Source organism: Ostrea edulis, chromosome 8 (genome assembly GCF_947568905.1).
Source record: "Ostrea edulis chromosome 8, xbOstEdul1.1, whole genome shotgun sequence".
Lineage (NCBI taxonomy): Eukaryota > Metazoa > Mollusca > Bivalvia > Ostreida > Ostreidae > Ostrea > Ostrea edulis.
This window is the reverse complement of record NC_079171.1, coordinates 73,547,861-73,570,927: the sequence shown is the minus strand read 5'-3', so window position 1 is coordinate 73,570,927 and position 23,067 is coordinate 73,547,861. Positions and strand designations below refer to the sequence as shown.

Genomic DNA, 23,067 nt, shown 5'->3' with positions numbered 1-23,067 from the left:
TAGATTTTTTGTAAAAAGATTGTCTTCCAAGATTCTTCTAGAAAATCTATTTATATTACACATATACTTAACTTATCCTGATTGGATTATTTTCTATACGTTTTGGATTATATTGGAGGTCACATTAAATTTCCCTTATTTTCATTTTGTATGTATTGTAAATAATATGCTTTTATTTTGTGTATATATCGAACACACTCCAAATCCTGTTCGGAGCCTCTTTTTCCTGTGCCCTAATTGGAACCTCACTTCACTGGAATTTAAACCGCCAGTCCATGCTGAATTCATTTTGGGCACGACAGTCTAGCAGGAAGGGCGTTTTTATACTTCTCTGCATATCAGATTAATATAATCAGCAAACTTTCCAGTTCTATACACGGCAAAAACGTGATGCTGCATATGGTGCAGGTTTTCTGAGGTAAGGTGCTTTATTTACTACTTAGCGATATGTTTATTGTTTTATGTTATTTTAACAGTCCTAAAACATCAGTTATGGAGGTCCTTAGTGTTAACTTAAACGCATACATGTGATTTTCATTTGTATCAAAATGGTACTAATTGAAACAAGTGTTCAGTGTATGGTGCAGTATTATAGTCATAAAGTAGACTGTGTCCAATATGTGTAACTGCATAACAATGCAATGTAAAACGTCGATGTGTTTGGAGTATTTCCAATAGACAAAATTTTAAGTACATTGTCTTAAACAGAAGGTCTAATTTTATCCAATCAAAACAATTACAAGAGATAACATTGGAATTATAGGCCTATACATACAGTACAAGAAAAAAAAAGAGACTCAAATATAAATGCTCATGTTAATAGTCAAGATTCCACATGAAAGTTCTCCACGAAGCACCTCATTACAGTACAGTTCACACCAAAATTAGTATTTTCATATAAATTGCAACAAAAAACAAAAAACAAATTGACCACAACTGCTCACCTGACACTCACATCTTTCATTCAGCTATGCTGTAAGTGATTGGAAATCAAAATTATACATTCCTTATTTTTAGCCAACTACATAAGTATGTCAATGTGTTCAATCCATTGTATAGTTTCTGCATACCTGTAGTTATTTCTGCATAACTAATTGCAAGAATTAACAACTTTTCCTAGTCATTACGGTGTTCATTTAAGGCAAACTTTAGCTTAAAACCCCTTCTCAGATCCAGACCAATAGTTTGAGAAAGAACAAGGTACGATTGTATATATAAAAAAGGCCCAACATTTTTCTCTCTATAAAATGTTTCTGGAATTAACCTTAATCAGCGTTTTAAGAAAGTAAACTATATGCCAGATATACTATGTCTACAAAATCAGAATGATATTCCTCAATGGATAGCATTATGGCATCGCGAATAAGACATTTCTCCTCTCTTTCTCAAAATAAGACTGGAAACTGTCGAATGTCAAACAGATTATTGCTCAGGAAAAGATGTGCACAATTGTCCAGCAAAATGAAAATGATATATATTGTGTATTATTTTACGATGTAAAATAGGCTTGAAGATGAATTTGCTCGACGCATGCGCTGTACGATTTCTGAAAGGAAAACCACCTGCATTTGTTGATATTTTCATTGAAAATGGCAATTTTGTAATGTATTATCCAAGTGGTCGTAAATGTAGGTTCATCACCAATGGAATGGAGAAGAAGGTCTGCAAAATTGTTTTTTTTTTTTCGTGGAAAAGACATAGGCAGTGGATTGAGGGACTTTTTTAAAGACAAGTCATCCAGAAGAACTAATTGAGGATTCTGTAGCAATTTTAGGTATGAACTTGATAGTATAGTGATTAACTGTTTTTAAATTTTATTTAAGAAATACATGTATGAAAAATATGGTAGCAGTTATCAGCATATTTGTAAGCTTCTGTGTAAAAATGTATGTTGATATATTTTATTGATTACATTTTGTATTTTTCAAATAGCATGCCTTGCAATTTTTGTCATGTTTTACAGGTGATGAATGCAAACCATTCTGGAAGTGTGCTTCAAGACAAATCAATTCAAAATGTTATGGAATTCACTTGGGACAAACTTTAAACAGAACTACAAATACGTGCCCCTAATGTCCTGAAGATAGTATCAGCAATGGTCAATGACATTCCAATCGAAGTGAATAACAAACAATTTCAACATGTAATGTAGACTTTGTCCCAGATTCTGCATACCAGATCTCAAGAAATGTATTTAGTACAGTACTTGTGAGGACTAGTATTGGATATTTTAAATTTTATATTCAGCATTCTTACACATACATGTATATACATTTGGATGATATTTAGTATGATTGATATAATATATTACTTGAAATGTGATATTTGCTTTAATAAAATTGATTTTACATGTTTCTTGAGGATATCGAGAGGATTACCAAATTTTGTGCTTTAATTCACCCAGAAAGATTGCAAAGAAAGCTGAATTCATGGTACAAATACTTGGACGAAGAACTAAAAGTACAAAACAGAATGGAGTCGAGGAGGAAACAAGGGATATCAACTAACTGGAGACAATTGGGATAGAAATATTCTTCCATCTTATCGTACCTCTCAAGACAAGACAAGACATTGTTTTTGCGCCTGTTTCAGGTTATTGGAGCTGTTGATATGGTGGATTTTCTGAATTTTTAAAATTGGTGGATTCTCTGAATTGTGCTTTTGATTCACAGCTCCTAGATATTTTAGAATTAACTCCTGTGGATTTTATTCCCTCAGTAGCTGATCAGGACATTCTTCTCCATGGGTTGACATTTTAGTGGCCAATACAATGATTGCAAATATTGAGCAGCTGAACGGAGCATTTGGATATATATACCCAAAAACACTTGAAGCACAAATATAGTGAATTCTCAGGAATGAAAACAGAACAAGTAAGACACGTGTATACTAAATGTCTAGACAATTCTTATCTAAGGTATGTTTTTATCTCCAACAAATCCAGTTCAAATACATGCATATACATTTGTTTTACAGTATTCTTTTGGACTTTTTGATTGTAATGAAATGGTTACCCAAGATGTGATCAGGCTACTGAACGACCTATACAAGAAGTATGTGCCCATTGATGGGGAAATAGTTGAGGAAGTGTTTTTTGGAGGCAAGTAAAAATTAATACGGGGAAAATTTCAAGAGGAACATCAACAGCAGGGCTCAAAATTAACATGCTTATTACTGACTTGTTAAAAGTATGGCAGACTGATTGACATCTGTTTTAGTAAGTCCGATGGGACTGGTTAATTTTCTAAAATGTCATTTTGAAAAACTTGTTTTAACCTTAAACCTGCTTTTGGCATTCCTTTGTAGATATCATACAAACCTGATTAGCGTTGCAAAATTGTCCAAGGCATAGAGTTGAATACCATTATTTTTTTGAATGACATTAACGAAATATAATTAATTATATCTGGAAAACCCCGGTGGACTGATAGATTTTTCTGCAGACTTGTTTAAAATAAATCGTATCAGTCCGGCTAAACTGGTGATATAAAATGTTAGTTTCTAGCCTAGATTACAGTGATATAAATTTGCTAGAGTTAATTCGATTTTTATTTGAAATGAAATATTGAAAAAGAAACAGTGAAAATTAACTCATTGTAGTATTTTTTTTCACTTTAAAGAATATAGATTGACTGATGAGAGAATACAGATACAATAAGCCATGACCAATACTTAAAATTCATTGGATAAGTTCGAAGGATTCATTTCTAACATAGAAGATTTTCATCGGCTCATGAACTTCCTTGAGGTAAAATAAGTCAAACAGTTTCTTATGTACACTAAACAATAAAATATATAACATATATTTATCAACTAAGATTTCCTTTTTCATAAAGTGAGGTTCACTTTTTAGCTCACCTGCTGTCCATCGTCCGTCTGTCTGTAAACTTTCACATATGTGACTTCTCCAGAACCACTGGGTTAATTTCAATTAAAACTTGGCATAAATCATTCTTGGAGCAAGGGGATTCAAATTTACTCAACTGAAGGGAAACATCCTTGTCCAAGGGGAGTTAATAGTAAAATAGTGAAAATACATTAACAAATTTTAAAAATATTCTCTAGAACCACTCAGTCAATTTCAACCAAACTTGCCACAAAACATCCTTGGGTGAAGGGGATTCAAGTTGATTAAAATGAAGGATCATGCCTCTTTCAAAGGGGAGATAATCACAAAAATAGGGTGGGGTCATTCAACAATCTTCACACGAATCAATGGGCCAGAAAAGTTAACATTACATGTAAGCTTCCTGACATAGTGCATATTCGAATCTCTTAACATCATAGTCCCCAGGGGTAGGGTGGGACCACAATAGGGATCAACATTTTACATGCGAATATGCAAGGTAATCAATCGACCTCGTTTGTTCATATTATATCAGGTGAGCGATATGGTATGAACTTGTTAATAATGTTGAACTTGATATTAATATAGGTAAAAATATACTAATTATTTTTTTAAGGCAATTGTGTTGCAAACATACAGCACCCAATCCGCAAATGACAGATGAACAGTGTATTATTATAAGAACATATTAAAGGCACGTGATGTGAAAGGGAAAGTAAAGAACTCTTACAGAGGATATAAAACACTATACCGTACTATATTTGATGTTATGTGTTATGCATTCTTCTTGAAAGAGGTTGGACTTCTTAAGTTAACAGACAGCATACCACTGTCTGATGGATTCTCCAGATGGACCGAAAAGGAAAAAAATACAGTGGATGAATAACATTTCTGAACGAATTGTGAAGAAGTGTTTTTTTTTTTTTTTTTGAAACAGTGACTTGTTTGAAGAGTTGCGACAAGTAATGTCTGATCCAGATCATGAAGAAAATTACTGGTTCGGGAACGTTAAGGATGATCGGTTTTCCTGCCACTACTGTGAAAAAAACTTACTGTTACATCAAAAGTGCAGAATTTCATGAAAAAAAAAAGTTCATGGCTATTCCAAACCAGCATTACGAAAAAAGTAAACAAGCAAACCTATTGCAAGATGAACTTTTTGATCATGTGATAGCCCTTTTCTGTCCGTCAGCATTACATCGAAATATTGATACGGCAGTGGATATGGCTGATGCCTATAGATCTATTCACTCCGCTAAGTACGAGACCCCGCTGTACAACAAGACCCACAAAACAAACTATCTTATGATTGCTTAAAAGTTATTATATTTTTCAATGGCTTCTTTCTGTGAGTATATAAATGTATGTCTATGTGTTTATATGTAAATTATTATGCTGTAATATCACGGGTATATACTATTTTTAAAATCAATTAGTATAGCCATTAATCTAGTCATTAATTTAGTCATTAATTTAGTCTATGTCATACTAATTAGTATAGCCATTAATCTAGTCATTAATTTAGTCTATGTCATACTAATTAGTATAGCCATTAATCTAGTCATTAATTTAGTCTATGTCATACTAATATGTTATATGTACTAACTCACTAACCTTTTTAACTTTTTTATTTTATTTCGATATACATCTTTAGTTTACATACATAATGCATACTATCGAATAAGAGTTGGGGAGCCATGTGGTGCTATAAGCTGAATCTGGCTACAAAAACATGGTACAGGGTATGAGGTATAGCACCTGATTACGACCTCAAAATTCTTGCCTAATGACGATATCAAAATTGTTTTATGGCATAATTTATGATTAATAACTAATAACTAATAGCACTCTTTTATGAACATTTTCTTTGGCGACCCTACCCTAATTTTGTTCTGTATATATTATAGTTATTTCACATGCATATACATACCTACATACCTACATCCCTGTTACTATTACCTGTTACTAATATTACTAATTATTACCTTCTATTAAAATCCAAATCAAAATAAATATGAATTATTCTGTTATTTAAAAAAAAAGTATAATATATTAAACATAAATTATTATTATAATTATTAAATAAATCAAATCAAATAAAAATTATTATATTAAATTTTCTTGAACAATTTTATTACTCATTTAGAAGTTACTTCTTTAATTCATTATGATTTATGACATATGACCACATGTATGTGTCCGGCCATCAAAAGACAGTACCACAGTCATTAGACGTGTTGGTACACGATGGTCCTTATTTATTTATATTTATTTTTTTTAAACTATGGGACAACCCATACGTCCCATACGGAGCATATGTATGTTACTACAACACACTTCAACTTCACTATGTTGGTGTATTTGGGAGGTGTTGGAGGGTGAGGCTGGATCGCAATGAGATGGCTAGTATTACGGCAGATAATACAGTCACCATTCGGTTAACGATATATAGTTAACCAATCCTACGAATATCAAACAAACGCAAATGCCACAACAAGTATGTATTATGGTACTTTTTACCAGCTTTAACTCATTATCCGAAAGAAATGCCTTAAGCAGTTGCAATTTTCGGCAATCAGTTGAAGTGAGGAAGTCGTTGACGTCCTGGTCACCATTCCGTAGTTGTTGATCATAATACATCAAAATGGCACATTATTGTTCTCCATCCCTTCCCACTCGCCCTGTTTTCTGGACAAAGTCTATTAAACACTTACGAGGTCCATATATTATAACATTGTGACATGCAAAAACATTTACACCCATTTCCAGTGCACTGGTAGCAACAGTAATGCGCAAAACACTGTCCTTAGTCAATTTTTCAAGGGTTTTCTTTTTTTAATTTTCTGTTGTTTCAGAATGAAACATCTCTTCCATGTTTTCAATGTTAGTAACATCTGATAGTTCAGACACTATGAAGTTGTACACACACCCAACATCTCTTATTGAGTTGCATTAAAATAATGTCCGCGGGAACTCCTCTTTTAAATCACGAAATGAGTCCAAAATCCACAACAAAGAACTTTCAATGTTCGGGTCCACTTTCTTCACAATGTACTTGCTGTTTTCTATATTTGGGGAAACTGTAATGTTCGTGTAGTCCTTCAGTCCCAAAACTTCTATCACTCTCTTTTTAATTGTCTTTGTGCAAGTCACGCTTAGTGCTAATAATGATGCCTCAGGAAAGTACGATCGGATCTCTCCAACACGCCGGAACCACTTTCGGAACACTTTATCCTCCTTATCTGCTTCTAGACCATCACTAAATTTGATAATAAAGGTTATGAATAAGAACCTAAATTAAAACCATTTAAACGAGTTTTAAAAAATGTAACTACCGATATTCCTTCCACTTTTTCACAAAATGTGTTGAAGTACACCAAGTAACCGTGTTTAATGCTGGTTATTTTTTGTTCCTACTCTAAATTCAAGACATCCAAGTATGTCTATCAAAATCAACAACATGTGAGAGTTTAGATAATTATAGTTTAGGGGTTTACAATGCTGATAGTTGGTTCTGTAATATGATTACATATTTTGCATAAAGACCTTAGGCATCTTTGGAGCAAAATATTGTGTCAATAATGTGTGAGCAACTTGTTTGTCAATAAAAAAAATAATATCAATATATCGATGAAAAAATAGCACTGACAGTATACAATATCTCATTTGAGTTATTAACTCATATGTTGTTTAAAAAAGCTGTCATAAATGTAAAATACATGAATAGGAAGATATTACCATGTGATAACTGTGTGGAATTCATCTACTACGATAACGGTTTCATTAAGTCTTTGTATTGTTGATCTCCATTGGCCGCCTCCAACTAATGACTCGGGAGATACATGAATTATGTCTACTTTTCCTGCCTCTATCACTTCATCGGTCTCCTTGTCTGTGCCTGGAGCATTCAAGAGTGAATGTGCTTATAAATACTTAACATTTCCAACACAATATTTAAAGAATAAAATGATAACAATAAATGAACCAGCTCAACAGTGAACTTGGAATAAAATCGTGGCGGTGCAGTGCAACATATAGTGGGTAACACATTTCAAGCAATTATTTCTTATCTGTTGTTAACGGTCTACTGCTTGTCAGAATAATCTATATGTATGATGCCTATCCATCATTATTTAGATGATCCTCAGTGAACTTCGATTTAAGACCGACCATGCGATCCAATTTCAGTTAAATTATATAAGTAAAAACGAATAAATATATGCATGCCTTTAAAAAGCAGCAGTTACTAATCCTATGGAAGTTAATTTTCTAAATTGGTCTTGCATAAGAGACAAGAGAGGACAGCAAACAATTACTTTCCCGAAGCTATCATCACGGAGTAAAGCTCTCTTCACTGGTAAATACGCTTGAAATGGGAGCGATTTCCCAAAACCTGTTAGGAACACGGCGACAGTCCTTTTTATCAAACATGCAGTCCAAAATAACCCGTTGTTCACCCTTTAAACACTTAACACCAAATTGTTTCAAAACTCCTTCCACTACTTGTTCAATGTCTGCCATTTTTGTTGAAACGTCGCGCTTCATTTGAAACGCGTTATCTGATTGGATCAAATTATGATGCAATATGCAAATACAAAGTTCACCAGAACATGACCTTTTATGGATAGTTATCAGATTCTATATTTATATATATATTTATATATATATATATATATATATATATATATATATATATATATATATATATATACATATATATATATATATATATATAATAATAATATAGGTCTGTACTAGAGTCAAATTGCTTGACAGATTTATTGAACACCTTTGTTGCACACATGTACATGTGTAATTAATTTGATCAACGTTTTTATTTGCATTGATCAATAAAAATCCATTTAACACTTTTAATACTTAGTTACATTTCATTAAGAATTGAACAACACTTAAGAGTTGTCCGTGGTCAATATCAATTGATTTGTATTTGAGGCAAATGTATATTCATTTATTGAATCACCATTTAATTACATTGCTTGTATAAATCATGAAATATTCCTCAGTGGGCTTGCTTATTGGAACAGTGTTTTGGAATGCAAACTTACACATAAAAAGATAGTGCAAAAAATGAACAAAATGCATTTTTAATTCAACAAATTCAACGAAGAAGTGATTTCTTAAATCTAAGGAGTATAATTTTAGAAATGAAACTTACCAATAAAAGTAACTTTAACATTTCATCTTGAATTTAAGTGACATGTGGGTACTGCGGGGGCACAGCTATTCCGTTTGAATAACGTAACTGGTAAATATATCTGTGTAGTTTTCATCATGTGACGCGAAAACAAAATTTAAAAAAAAATGTTGCATAACATGAACTCCTAAGATTCGCACATTTGTATAATGAGGTACGTCGAAACGTAGACATGACGTCACATAACGTCTATCCACATTGCACTTTGTTACACATTAACTCTAATGGTGCACTGGGTTTTGGAGCTGGGATACCACAATATTGGCATAATAATTTCCTAAAGTTTACAATGTTAATCTAATGTGTGACTATGCACAATTTAGATAACACATGTCGCAGTTTTTAAAATATTATGCTTTCAAATTTTCAGTTGCGTGCTTTCCACAAGTTCATGATGCGTTCATGGTCAATATGACTGGATTGTTGCATGCTGAAATTCGTTCGTTCATGAATGCAAATGGAGCATACTGTTGCCTCGAGAAATTTTACAAGATTCCATTCACTGGGGGTAGGACTACACGCCCTAGACTTAAATCACACCTATATTCAATTTTCTTTGGGGCCCTTTACTTTATTACCAAATATTTCTCTAGTGATATGAAGTATTACCATTGAGTTCACTGTACATAGTTGTTTTTAACGTCACCATAATCACAATAATTTTTAACATTCGGTGATTTTTCTAAAATATTTACATGGGTCTTATGGCTTCCGAAATTGGGAGAAATTGTCGAAATTAAAAAAAAAATGGTATAGTATGAGTTATGAGATTGATCACTGTTCGTTATCTTCACCTTGCATAGTCCAAACATCAACAATTGTACCCACCTTGTAGAACACCACTAATTAAATCATCGCACGTACTTATTCACGAAGCTGTACGACATGTCATGCATTATTTTATCTGTTTAGCAAAATTATTGAATTTAAATTGGTGTTTACAAACAAACGTCATTCGACCATTTCAAATAACAGTCACTTGTTCAGTTCAGACTTTCAGATCATCAGTTGATTTATTTTTAGAATGTGTGTGTACCTATTATATTTATCATTCAAATAATCTCCTTTCCATTTTACTTGTAAATGCTTTCAGGCATGTGCTTATAAGGGGAAGTTGATAACTTGGAACATTAATTAATATGCTTTAAAGTAATTCTGCACAAAGATAGCACACGGACATCAGATCATACAGCTTTAATATTAGCGAAAAGGGCAAATCCCATCACATTCCTTCCCCTTACAGTGCTTGTAACACACATGATATGTATTTATTATATAATATTTGGAAAGATTAGGATAAGGAAATAATACAAATACGAGTGAAATGCAATTGCTAAAACAGTAAACCGACATAACATGCTTTATAGTTTAAATATCTTCCTAATGCGGCGAAATTTGAACAGGTCTCCTTTTTTGTCTGAGCCACTGGTAGGGAAAGGATTTTTTATTTGGTTGTCTCATCGAACATCCTACAATCAGTCTTGTATGGACAATGAAAATACAAGTTAAACTGATAATATAACCTAATCCGTATAACATGTAGGCAGACTTCAGCTGCCTTCTCATTGTAGCGTCACTGTACCATCTTTTCGTGGAATTTTCACCAAAGCAAATTCCATGTCTCACCTTAGCATACCCGCGTGGCGAGTAAGACCGCACGTATTGTAAAACTGTGTTAAGTTGTACGTATTACAAAGTCAGGTTACCTTTTCTGGTGGAAAGGGGGTGCTCATTCCTCTAAGGTACTTAATCTTACCTCTTGTATATCGAGGGATACATGTTTGCACAACCTTCAATTTTGTATTCCTAAAGGGATCTATGAAATTCATCATTGCTTGTAACCTTCATCATATCAAACTGGTAATATAAGCAAATATATAAGGTATGAAGTGGTGCTAATAATCGATGATATGTTGATTTCAACGAGACAAATTACCACCAACATTAGAAATAAAACAATAAAAAATACGCATGTACATCCTTTCAACATCTACAATATATTCTAAAATGCCAAACGGTTACGAAAAAGGAAATATTCGTATTTAATGATCTTTCAGCTCCGCATGCAGACGACCAGGATTCAAATCCTGGTCGCGACAGACATAAGTGGAGAAAACACGTAGAACCAGCTCCCTCGCAGGTCCCTCGGAATCAAGAGTGAATATCATGCCTCCTCTGAGATCACCCCAAAAACGGATGTCCCGTGACACAGTAGGTGTTGTATGCTAAAAAAGACTCCCACTGTTCTTTGGCCGTAAGCGCCAAGCGTAGGCTTAAATGCAAAGCCCTTCATCGGTATCGGTGACGTCTCCATAAGAGTTAAAATAATCGAAAAGAAGAATAAACAATATACAGGGGATGCTTACTCCTCATAGGCACCTGACTCCACCTCTGGTGTGATAAGGGGTCCCTGTTTGCCCAACTATTTATTTTGCATTGCTTATAGGAGTTATGAGATTGATCACTGATAGTTATCTTTACCTTGCGTACAATCAATCAATCAATCCAAACTATTATTTTTTTAAACACCACGCACACGTACTCCGACATTAAAATAAAACATGCTGGAATAGTTCCTGAGCGACAATATATTCGTATTCAGTGATCATGTATTCCAACAACATGTAGGAATTCACACAGGCACAGCTTATGCTCCTTTGTTACATATCCAGCTGAAATTTTCATATTCTTATCATACATAGTTTATTCAAAAGTTTCTACATGAGAAGAAAACACCTTCCTTGCATCGTTCAACTCGAATTAAAGACTCACAACATGGAGTATATTTTTATATATTGCTATCAAACACATCAGAGTCAGAGATAATGTTTTAGCAGATAGTCTATCAAGTGTGTCATGAATATGTTTTGTCGTTGTTGTTTGTTTTGTCGTTGTTGTTTGTTTTGTTGTTGTTGTTTAATTGATGTATATTGTATATATGAGTTTTCATTATCTTTCAAACTTTTTAAGGGGGGGGGGTGTTGCGTATAATATTATTTGCACTGAGCTGACCTGGAGTGATCTAGAGAAGTGATGTTTATTTGTCGTTGACACCTGTGACTGATAATGTTCTAGCTCATGTTATATTTGGTAGAAAGATTCCGTTATGGCTGTATCACTGTCTTTTAAGATTGTTCTAGAAAATTCATTCCTAGCACATATACACTTAAATTTTCCTGATTTAAATACTTTCTATACATTTTGGATTATACTGGGATTTCCGGATTTGGAGTTACTATTTTCTGTTTGGATTTATTGTTCACCTACCGTAAGCTAGTATTTTGTTATTGCTACAATTATCTTTCAATTATTAACTGTAAATACATATTTTTAATCTTTAATTTGTTTTTGTTAGCAAGTTTTGCTGAGCTATTAAGGGTTTGTTCTGACTCATAACGAAAGCAAACACGTCATATAACATTTGAAGCGATGATAGGTTGTATTGGCAAACTAGGTCGTTATAACGACCGTATGATTTGCATAATGCTGATTTTAAACGAGACTGTAGGAACTCTTGCGCCATCATCTTGTTTGTCAGTAGCCGCTTCGATTTAAAAACTGAACATACACAGAGCAAGCTTTTGTGTATCAAATCAGTTGAGAGATGTAAAGACCATGTGCAGGTGGCAATGGAACATTGCTACAAAATATGGAAAGTTGACGACGGATAAGTTGAAATCGTCCTTTTTGTCCTTTTTGTCATAAAGTTAAGTTGTTAGTTTGCCGTTAATATATATTTTCAACAAAGTATTTGAATATGAAGCAGAAGTGGACGACTGTGTGGTGTCTTTTATTTGGAGTTCACTCGGATAAATGGAATTGGCATATGATTTGGACTACGGATAACACCATTTACCTGGTCGGGATATAGGTCTCACGGCGGATATGACCGGTCAACAGGGGATGCTTACTCCTCCTAGGCACCTGATCCCAAACCTGGTGTGTCCAAGGGTCCGTGTTTGTCCAACTGTCTATTTTGTATTGCTTGTAGGAGTTATGAGATTGATCAATGTTGGTTATCTTCACCTTGTATATGGAAGCTGAAGATAACGAACAGTGACATGACAGTTCTAAACGTGCAATACTTAAACAGGCTGTAAATACGTATTGTTCCAGAATACATCTTCCTTATGCATATATGTCCAAATAAGAAAGTACAACGAGAACTAGACGTATTAATCCGAAAACATTCTTTAACTGAACTATAGTTACACACGCAGTGTGATGACTTCCGCGTGAGGTATGGTCAATTGAGCTGAAACTAAATCAAGTTACTCGTTGTTTTAAAACTAACCACTGTATAATCCAATAGATTTGTCATATACATGTTTAATGTGCAGTTCTACATTACATTATATTGATCTTATTTAACATATATGCTAGAATCTATGGAATTAATATCATTTTAGATATATCACTATACACATGTGCTTTTTGTACCTATATATAAATGATTGACAGGGAAATTATCTAAGAAGGGGAGGGTTAAATTTGTTAACACTCAATTGCTATTGGTATATGCTACGTATCTTTGTTAGTTTGATATTACTTTAATGCTTAAAACAAATGATATGGGAATGATATAAGATGGGGTAAAAAAAATGGGAATACAGCATTCTTTTTCTGGGTTTCTTATTCTACAACAATATATCCATTAATGTGTTTGATGCTTACCCTTCACAGAAAGTATAAATAGTTTACTCGAGGCAAATCAATATAAACATGGATATCCTCAGTAGCTCAAAGAACAATAATTCTTGATGTTTTGCAGAAGATAAGACTGCACTTATAGTAAAGTTACGTTGCCTTGTCTGGTAGAGCTCTGATTTACTGAAACTAGTTTCCATGCATACCTGTTCATAAATGTTTAAAGTTTTCTGTGTATGTGATTGATAGTGATGTAATGGTTATAAGGTTACCACAACGAAAGGTGATTAGTTTCATGCATTAGGAATATAATGCTAAGGATAGAGGAGTCGGATATCCCCGGACACATCAGGAGGGAAAACAGTTATTGATAGAGCACCTTAATGACATACATCTGGTGATGATCTGCTTTACATACCTGTGTTTTTTTGCTTTTCTAACCTTAACCCAGGGTACGTGCAGGAAATGCGCATCATTTTTTAGCAAAAAAAAACATGAGCACATGTGAAATGTATCGGGTGAAATTAACGATCATTGCGTTTTTCTTCATAGTACTAAAATTGGAATGTTGAAAATAATGTAAACATTGATAGGAATAATATGAAATATAATCTAGATTGAAGTAATTCTTTAAAAATTATATATCCGTTTACTCATTCAGCATATAAGACACACGGCAGGTGCAAACTATCAAAATGGGGGGCGTATCCGTCTTAAACACTTGATCCCACCTCTGGTATATCCGGTATTGGCTTACTATATATCTTATATTTCTTATAGGAGGTACGATGTTGATAACAGTTCGTTATATCCACCTTTCATATCAAAATGGAAGTATAAGGGATTCCATACGGTATGGATTGTTGCTAATATTCGACGAAATGTTAATCACATGGAGACAAATGCTTACATAAACTTAAACACGAAACCATAAAAGTTTACTTGGTGTCGCACAAACCTCTAAAAGTATTTCTAAAATGTAAAACGTTTAAGAAACAGACTACTGAATGGTCCTGTGCACGAAATGAAGTCATCCAAATTGTTGAATAATTATTCAAAAAGGAGATATGATGAACTGATCATTAGAAGATGACAACATGAGTATAGAACGGAGACTGAACGCTCAATAAATTCAACTCATTGATGCATGAAACGTATCTAGATATTCACTGGAATATAACGAAATTATTACTGAAAGGCGACTGAATGGTATCAGAAATGAGAATGATTTAATGGTAATTAAATCGTGACTGAATGACTACTGAGAGATGTTTGGAAGGTAGTTCAATAGTAATTAACATCTGGCTGAATGGACATTTCAAAGTACATGTAATGAAAATATAACTTGCTTTATTCATCTAAATACCTATCACGAGAACGTGCTATGCCTATTTTATCTTAATGTTTAACTTAAGAAATTCTTACTTGTTGTGTTTTATGAGACAGTAGCAAAAAATGTTTTTATAAACCCACAGCAACAATAAGAACAAAAACTAGGAAAAGGAATGAATGAAGGAAAATGAAAATAGCGAAACGCTTTATTGGTGTTTGAGTGTTAAGTCAAATGTTTGCTCTGTTTGGGATATTGTATTACATTCTTTCTTTTAAAATGCGTGTGCAGATATACCCATTCTTCGCAATTAGGGAGTGGGATAAAACACGTGTAGAAATAGGTATTCACTCTACCATCGCTACGTATTCCGGTAAAGTCATTGATATTTGGAATATGATCAAAAGGAATATAAATCCCCTATATCAATAAACAGATATTTAAGTTAACTGCAATGGTATTTCTTAGACAACCACACGATCTTCATTTGAGAATGTTTGTTTTATCAATCAGATTAAAAACACAACAAAGAACCAATGTCCACATTGTGAAGATAGTACAGCATCAGGTGACCAACCAGCCACATTGCGTATCAGTGTTAGATTAGTATGATGAACATCGCAACATCCTAATACAACACAGTATCCCTAACCATTCAACAACTAAAGTGTATAAGGGTCTTCTTCTAAAATACACCCTACTTAGACCAAGTCACCCATATAAGAACGAGCAACCGGAACCACATGTAGTGATCTGAATGGAGTATTCAAACACTTATAAACACGCGTGTAGTGTAATGACTTCCGAATAAAGTGCTTTTGAGTGTGTACGTCATTTTGAATTCCCTGTAGTGTTATCGGATACATTGTTAATTGAAGAGAAATAATATGTATTGCTCTTGAAGCATGGTATGAATTGTGGAGATTGGTCTTACTTTATCAACTGAAACAAATGGTAGAGAAACGTAGATAACGGAACTGTTTGTACAGTATCGTCTTTCTGGATTTGTTGCCCTTAACAGGTAATGTATTTGATATTGTACCTTCATAAAAATAACATACCATGCTTATTCGATGGGGAATTGATGTAAGCATTTGCAATCGCTATAGCTCAAAGAACAACAACTCTTCAAGTGTTGCTGAAGATAAGACCGCATCGATTGTAAAGTTGGGTTACCTTGTCTGGTTTCGCTACGATTTTTTCACACTGTTTTGTAGATAATATAGCAGCTGCTTTTAAATATTTTAATTTTCATATGCATGTTTTTGATAGAGGTGTTATGAATAACAGATAAAAACATCTGACAATGATACGTCTCAAAATTCAAATTGAAAGAGGATTCAATTGCAATATATCTTTAAATAAATATCACCAATGTGCGTATGTATATACAAACTTTATGTTTAACGGAAGACCTCTTCATCAATTTATCTGGTGTTTTTATATATCCATACAAGTGTGATGTATATTGTTTTAACTTTCTCTCGAAAATTTTGCATGTTTATTTAGACAATGGTCACCACGTATCTGTGAAGCTTTTAATTTGTCGGAGAAATTGGTCAATGTTGGTATAAATAACGTAATGGCATATTTTGAATTATTTTTTTTAATTATTGTTTGATCACGTAAAATCTATTGTTGAAGAATGTCTAAATGTAGATAATGCATATAGTAAACGATTGTTTACTTTGAGTAGTTACCAAACAAAAGTGCAACAGTTCCTTGACAGCATTTGTGTTCACCTAGAATTGAAACCTGATGGCTTTAAACATTTCAGAAATGTCTATGGATCCTGGTAATGATGTAATCAAAGTGATGTAATACACAAATTACCTTAAACTAAACGTACTATCAAAGCATCGTCAACCATGTCGTCTCCCACCTCAAAACAAAATGTTAGAATATAAAGTTAAATATTTGCGGAACGATGGACAAGAACACGCATTCTGAAAATTGAAACATCTTCTATAGGGAAGTTCTGTTTTCGTGTTTTACCATGGTGTTGTTGAGCTTCATCTTGCCGTAGATACTTCCAGTAAAGGAATCGGGAAAATTGTTGTACGAAATAGACCCTGATGGAACGTTTCGTGTCGTGCGGCTTGGATCCGAAGGATTGATAAAATGGCAGAACTCTTATGATTCGACAAAATTAGAACTTCTTGGTATGGTCACTACCATAATATATTCTTCTTCCTACTATATGGAAAGGATATTAGCGTTTTTTGTGATAATCAATATTAAACCGCTATTCTAAAAGCAATTGCAAGCTGCTACCTATGAGTGATGGCTTGCACTTTTAAAATGATACGAATTTTCGATTGATTTCAAGTCAGCTGCTCAAATGATTGTTGCAGAAGCTTTGTCGCGGAACCCAGGATTTCCAAAATTGTTAATAGATAATTCAGATGAAGAGGACCCATCCTTCCCCTATGTCGATGAATTTCCAATTTCATATTACATTACCAAATAGATAATAACTTTCGTCTCTCTTAAATGACAAAGAAATTTGCGCAGATATCATAGATGTCGGTGATGTGTATGATGCGGACACATAGGATAACATTGACTTTCCTGTCGTTGCTATTGAAGCACCTCGTACACAATGATTCCTGCACAACGAACGTATTCGAGTTCTATATAGCACACCGTCAATCACAACACACATAAAGGTTCGTTTCGACAACTACATCCAATGATGAAATAACTGTGCGAACAGATACTACTTATACTGACCTTTTATACCCTTCATTGTTGAGTATCCATAAAGATAGAATTACCTCTACTGAGTGTGTATATAACAGTCAGTCTGATAAAGGATATATAGACGTTGTTTCTCTTCGTGTTACAGTGACCATTGTCAGAACGGAAACTTAAACAGGAAGTAACAAAAACACAGAATACTGCACATCCCACTCCTTCTGGAACTTCTGACGTGTGGGGAATGGATTTATACAAAAAATTACAACCTCCCTATGGGTGGTTTCGCATATGTGTTTACCGTTGTAGATATGATTTCAAAATAACTATACGCACTTCCAATCAAAAATAAGAAGGTTTTGACGGTAGATAATGTAATTTTTCAATTATTTACAGCATCTGGTGTCTGTGGCACATTGATCAGTGATTACGAACGTGAATTCATCGCCTTGTTACACAATAATTTGCATAACTGTACATGTGACTTAAGAATTTACGTCAAGATTCGTTCATCTTTGTTTAGGGACATGCGAGCCGACACATTCAACTTTAGCACAGAGACTAACGCCGAATGTATCAGATAACCAAAAGACAGAAAATAGCGCCGTATGTAGCAGATAACCCAAACACAGAAAATAACGCCGTATGTATCAGCTAACCAAAACACAGAAAATAACACCGTATGTATCAGATAACCAAAACACAGAAAACAACTCCGAATGTATCAGATAGCCAAAACACAGAAAACAATGCCGTATGTATCAGATAACCAAAACACAGAAAATAGCGCCGTATGTATCAGATAACCAAAACACAGAAAATAACGCCGTATGTATCAGATAACCAAAACACAGAAAATAACGCCGTATGTATCAGATAACCAAAACACAGAAAATAACACCGTATGTATCAGATAACCAAAACACAGAAAACAACTCCGAATGTATCAGATAACCAAAACACAGAAAATAACACCGTATGTATCAGATAACCAAAACACAGAAAATAACACCGTATATATCAGATAACCAAAACACAGAAAATAACACCGTATATATCAGATAACCAAAACACAGAAAATAACACCATATGTATCAGATAACCAAAACACAGAAAATAACATCGAATGTATCAGATAACCAAAACTCATAAATCTCATAAGCAAGACAAAATAGATTGTTGGGAAAACACGGACCCTGCATATAAGAAGCGATATTTCAAAAGAGATGTTCACTGGCATGGTGATGTTGGATGTGCCAACATTATTTAACACCATCAATCATAAAATTTAATGTGGTAAACTAGAGGTTTCAGGAATGTTATCCACTGGGTGTCACATACATATGCTAGGAGGTACCACGTTTATTTCAGTACTGTAGCATGTACTTCCAATCAAATGGAGTGTCGCGTGCCTCGGGTGGGAATTATCGTCCCTTTCTTATCTTAATTATGGTAATAATATGTCTATAAGAATTAACAGAGACTGCAAGATGATTTGATATACCGATGGTAGTGCAATATGTTATGTTCATAGCGAATAAAATGGCACCACATACAAACTAGGATATATTCTGGAAAAATCTTCTTCGTTGCTTAGAGATAAAAAAAAAAACTGCCACCTCATCTCGGCAAACCGACACAATTTTATCTGAATCATTACGAAAACCGACACAAATGTCACGAGTTATTCAAGGTTATGCAATGATCATGAAATTATAAGACATCCACGTGCTAAATATCCAATTATATGTATTGATACGTTTCCCTCACGTAAAGATATTTTTTTTAAAGAAAGTAATGATTTAAGCCTCATTCGAAAGGTAAACACTAGGCTTAATTGTCCATAAAGAGATGCATATTTCCTATTTTTAAGACAAGAAACAATTCATGTTGTGTTATAATACACTACTATTGTAATTCACCGTGTTAATCAAGGGATAGTGGTACTGGCGTGTTCAACACAACATACATGTCAAATGCATTTTAAAATCTAGTTCCTATAGCCATAATTTCTTTTGACATTTTAGATTGTTTGAATGTGGTAAGAATGAATGAAGCAGCTACTGAATAAATATTGCACCATGTTTTAACATATTGTATGACACCACACCAACTTATCGATGTGCTCAATTTGTACTAAAAATATGAATACTAGAAGTCCTACCAATAAGGGGAATCCCCCAGTATATACGTACCTTTGTTTTGGGTAGTATGTGGTAGTCGTTTTGTAGTGCTATGTAGCAGCATACTTTGTAGTATGCTTATGACAATGGTATTGTGATTGAAGATTGATCTGACCAGGGATTTACCTGCACCTTGTAAACGGTTTTCTATTAAACATAATTCAAGGTAAAGATAACGAACAGTGATCAATCTCATAACTCCTACAAGCAATATAAAATATATAGTTGGGCAAACACGGACCCCTGAACACACCAGAGGTGGGATAAGGTGCCTAGGAGGAGTAAGCATCCCCTGCCGACCGATCACACCCGCCGTGAACCCCATATCCCGATCAGGTAAACGAAGTTATCCGCAGTCAAAATCAGTGTGTCAAGAACAGCTTAACAATCGGTATGAAACACGTCAGACAGCATTTGACCCAATGCGAGGTTGTATTGACGAACTAGATCGTTATAACGACCATATAATTTGCGAAATGCTGACTTCAATCGAGACTGTTGAAATCCCTGTACCATCAACTTGTTTGTCAGTAGCTTACCTCGATTTAAAAACTGACTATACCAGACCAAGCTCTTGCATATCGAATGAGTTGAGATATATAAACACCATATGTAGGTGATAATGGAATGCTACATAAATGTGGGAAGTTGACGATGGTGAAGCTGAAATCATCTCGTTTGTCATACAGTTGAGTTGTCAGTTTGCCGTTAATGTCTGCTTCCAATACACTATCTAAGTATGAAGCATAAGTGGACGACTCTGTGGTGTCCTTTATTTCGAGCTCACAGGGATATATCAAATCGATGTGTGAATGAAAGCTATCATTGTTAATAGATAAAACGTCATCGATATATCTAAAAGTCGAATTGAGGGTCACAGCGAGATATTTTTCTTCTCACGTAGAAGTTTTTGAATAAATTCTGCTTCATATGAATATAAAACAGGTCAGCTAACAAAGGAGCACAAGTCGTGCCCATGGGAATTCCAACAGACTGTTGGAAGACCTGATCACCAAAGACCACGAAGATATTGTCAATGAGGAACTCTAGCATATTTTTTTTATTTCAACTTCAGAGTACTTGTGCGTGGAATCAGAGCGGTGTTTAACAAAGTAAGTTTTTAAATGACTGATCACTAAATATGAATATTTACGTTTTCCGTTTTTGTTGAAGAAGCAACTGTCTGTGATGTCAAAAAGTCTAGTCTTTAATTTAGCGCGAGGAATGGTCGGGTATAGTGTTGAAAAGTCATAGGTTTTAATGCTATTGATTTGTGAAAAAAATCTGTGATTTCAAATTTACTAAAAGTTCTTTAGATATTTTTAGAATCCACACTTGATTAACACCACTTCTGGTATATGTAGTCGCACAGCACGTTTGAAGTTTCTCCTTCACAGCTGTTAACATGTTCGTGAGGAGCAAAGATAGGGGCTTGGTAGAGCACTTACTGGATCCAGCAATGTATCTTTGTTTGTAAGGGTTTTTATGTAGTTTAGGAATCCAGTATAGGTACGGTAACTCATATCCACTCGACCCATTGACTGGAATATTAGATGTGTCTAAAACTGAAGCATTGTTTTGAAGGATTTCATCTTTTGAAAAGGCAGTTAGAGTATAAGTATGATTACCAAAAGTGGAATTAATGCCAAGTTCGTTTAAAATACAGTTGTAATAATGAGCCTTACAGACAAAGACAATGTTGTTACTAGCTTTGTCAGCTGGAACCAAAAACATATTCCTCATGTAACCTATCTAATTCTTTTATCACTTCTGGTTTACTAAACACAAAAGAATAGATGGTACGTACTTTTGTTTTCATGTGTCTAATGCGGGATTTTAATATCCCTCTGATGCTTTTAACTCATTCTGACAATGTATCAAAATCTTGTTTTTTTCATATTTAGCCCATCGTCTGGCATAATGAAGTTATATCGCCAATTAAAAGACCGAGATTCTCTGTATTTAGGACCTTGAAGAATAAGTGATTTGAGGTCCTCATTCTCAACTCTATCAACATCACCAGTAATGGCATGTCCAGCTGGACTATAGTTGAAAGAAGATGCAGAACAAGAACATGTTGGTGGATTACGTATAAGATGGTCTATATATAAGCACTGCAAAGTGTGTTTATAATTAAAAAGTTTGGATGCAATAGTAGAAGTATAGCTGTAGGAAACACAGGGTGTAGACTTGAAATTGAAATAAATTGGAATACACGAATAATATGAGGCATTATTTATCATCTGACAACTTTTCCATTACACGGTATTAACACAATATGGGCATCATATAACATATGACACCTGTTATATTGCATGATAGTAACATAATATGGGGCATAATTTATCATTTGACACATTTTTTTTTCATTTGAACAACTCTACTGAGACGTCCTAATAAAGTAATGAAAACAATACATAAGTTATAACATAAAAAATCGAATGTGAGGGGAAAAAAAACAACATTGTTGTCTATTGACAGTAGTCGTTTACTATGTCATGGTATCCGACGCAAACATTGGGTTACTCGGGGTTTTGCATTCTTAATAGGGGATATGGGATCACTTCTACTGTTGGTTATCGTACTTCTACTCCATCTGCCTGTTCAAAGGATAACACTCTTCAAAACCATGGTTCAGTTTTATAAACATTTAATATATTGGTGGCTTTGTTTATCAGATCGTCCAACAATATGTTGAAATTTCTAGGGACGTAAATTGATTTCCTTTGTTAGCTGACCTGTTTTTATATTCATGTGAAGCGGAATTAATTCGAACCTTTCTACGTGAGAAGAAAATCTGCTGATGTGGCCTTCAATTCAACATTTAGATAGATAGTTCGTCAATACAACCTATCATTGGGTCAAATGCTGTCTGACGTGTTTCATACCGATTATTAAGCCGTTCTTGGCATTCTGATTTTGACTGCGTATAACTCAGTTTACCTGATCAGGATGGAGGGCTCACGGCGGGTGTGACCGGTTAACAGGGAATGATTACTCCTTCTGGGCAACTGATCCCACCTCTGGTGTATTCAGGGGCCATGTTTGTCTAACTATCTATTATGTGTTGATTGTGTGAGTTGTGAGATTGATCGCTGTTCTTTATCTTCGCCTTGCATGGGTGAGCTTTTATCTATTAAAATAATAA

At 34.2% G+C, this 23,067-nt stretch overlaps 1 long non-coding RNA gene across 1 annotated transcript in view; it reads right to left on the bottom strand.

The window, feature by feature from the left end:
• Positions 1-6,992: 6,992 nt before the first annotated feature.
• Positions 6,993-23,067, bottom strand: part of LOC130049306 (uncharacterized) — a 40,538-nt gene continuing 24,463 nt past the window's right edge. The window contains exons 2-3 of the long non-coding RNA XR_008797809.1: positions 7,586-7,745; positions 6,993-7,106 (exon numbers count right to left, since the gene is read on the bottom strand). This is a non-coding gene — a long non-coding RNA (uncharacterized LOC130049306). The remainder of the gene's footprint in view (positions 7,107-7,585; positions 7,746-23,067) is intronic.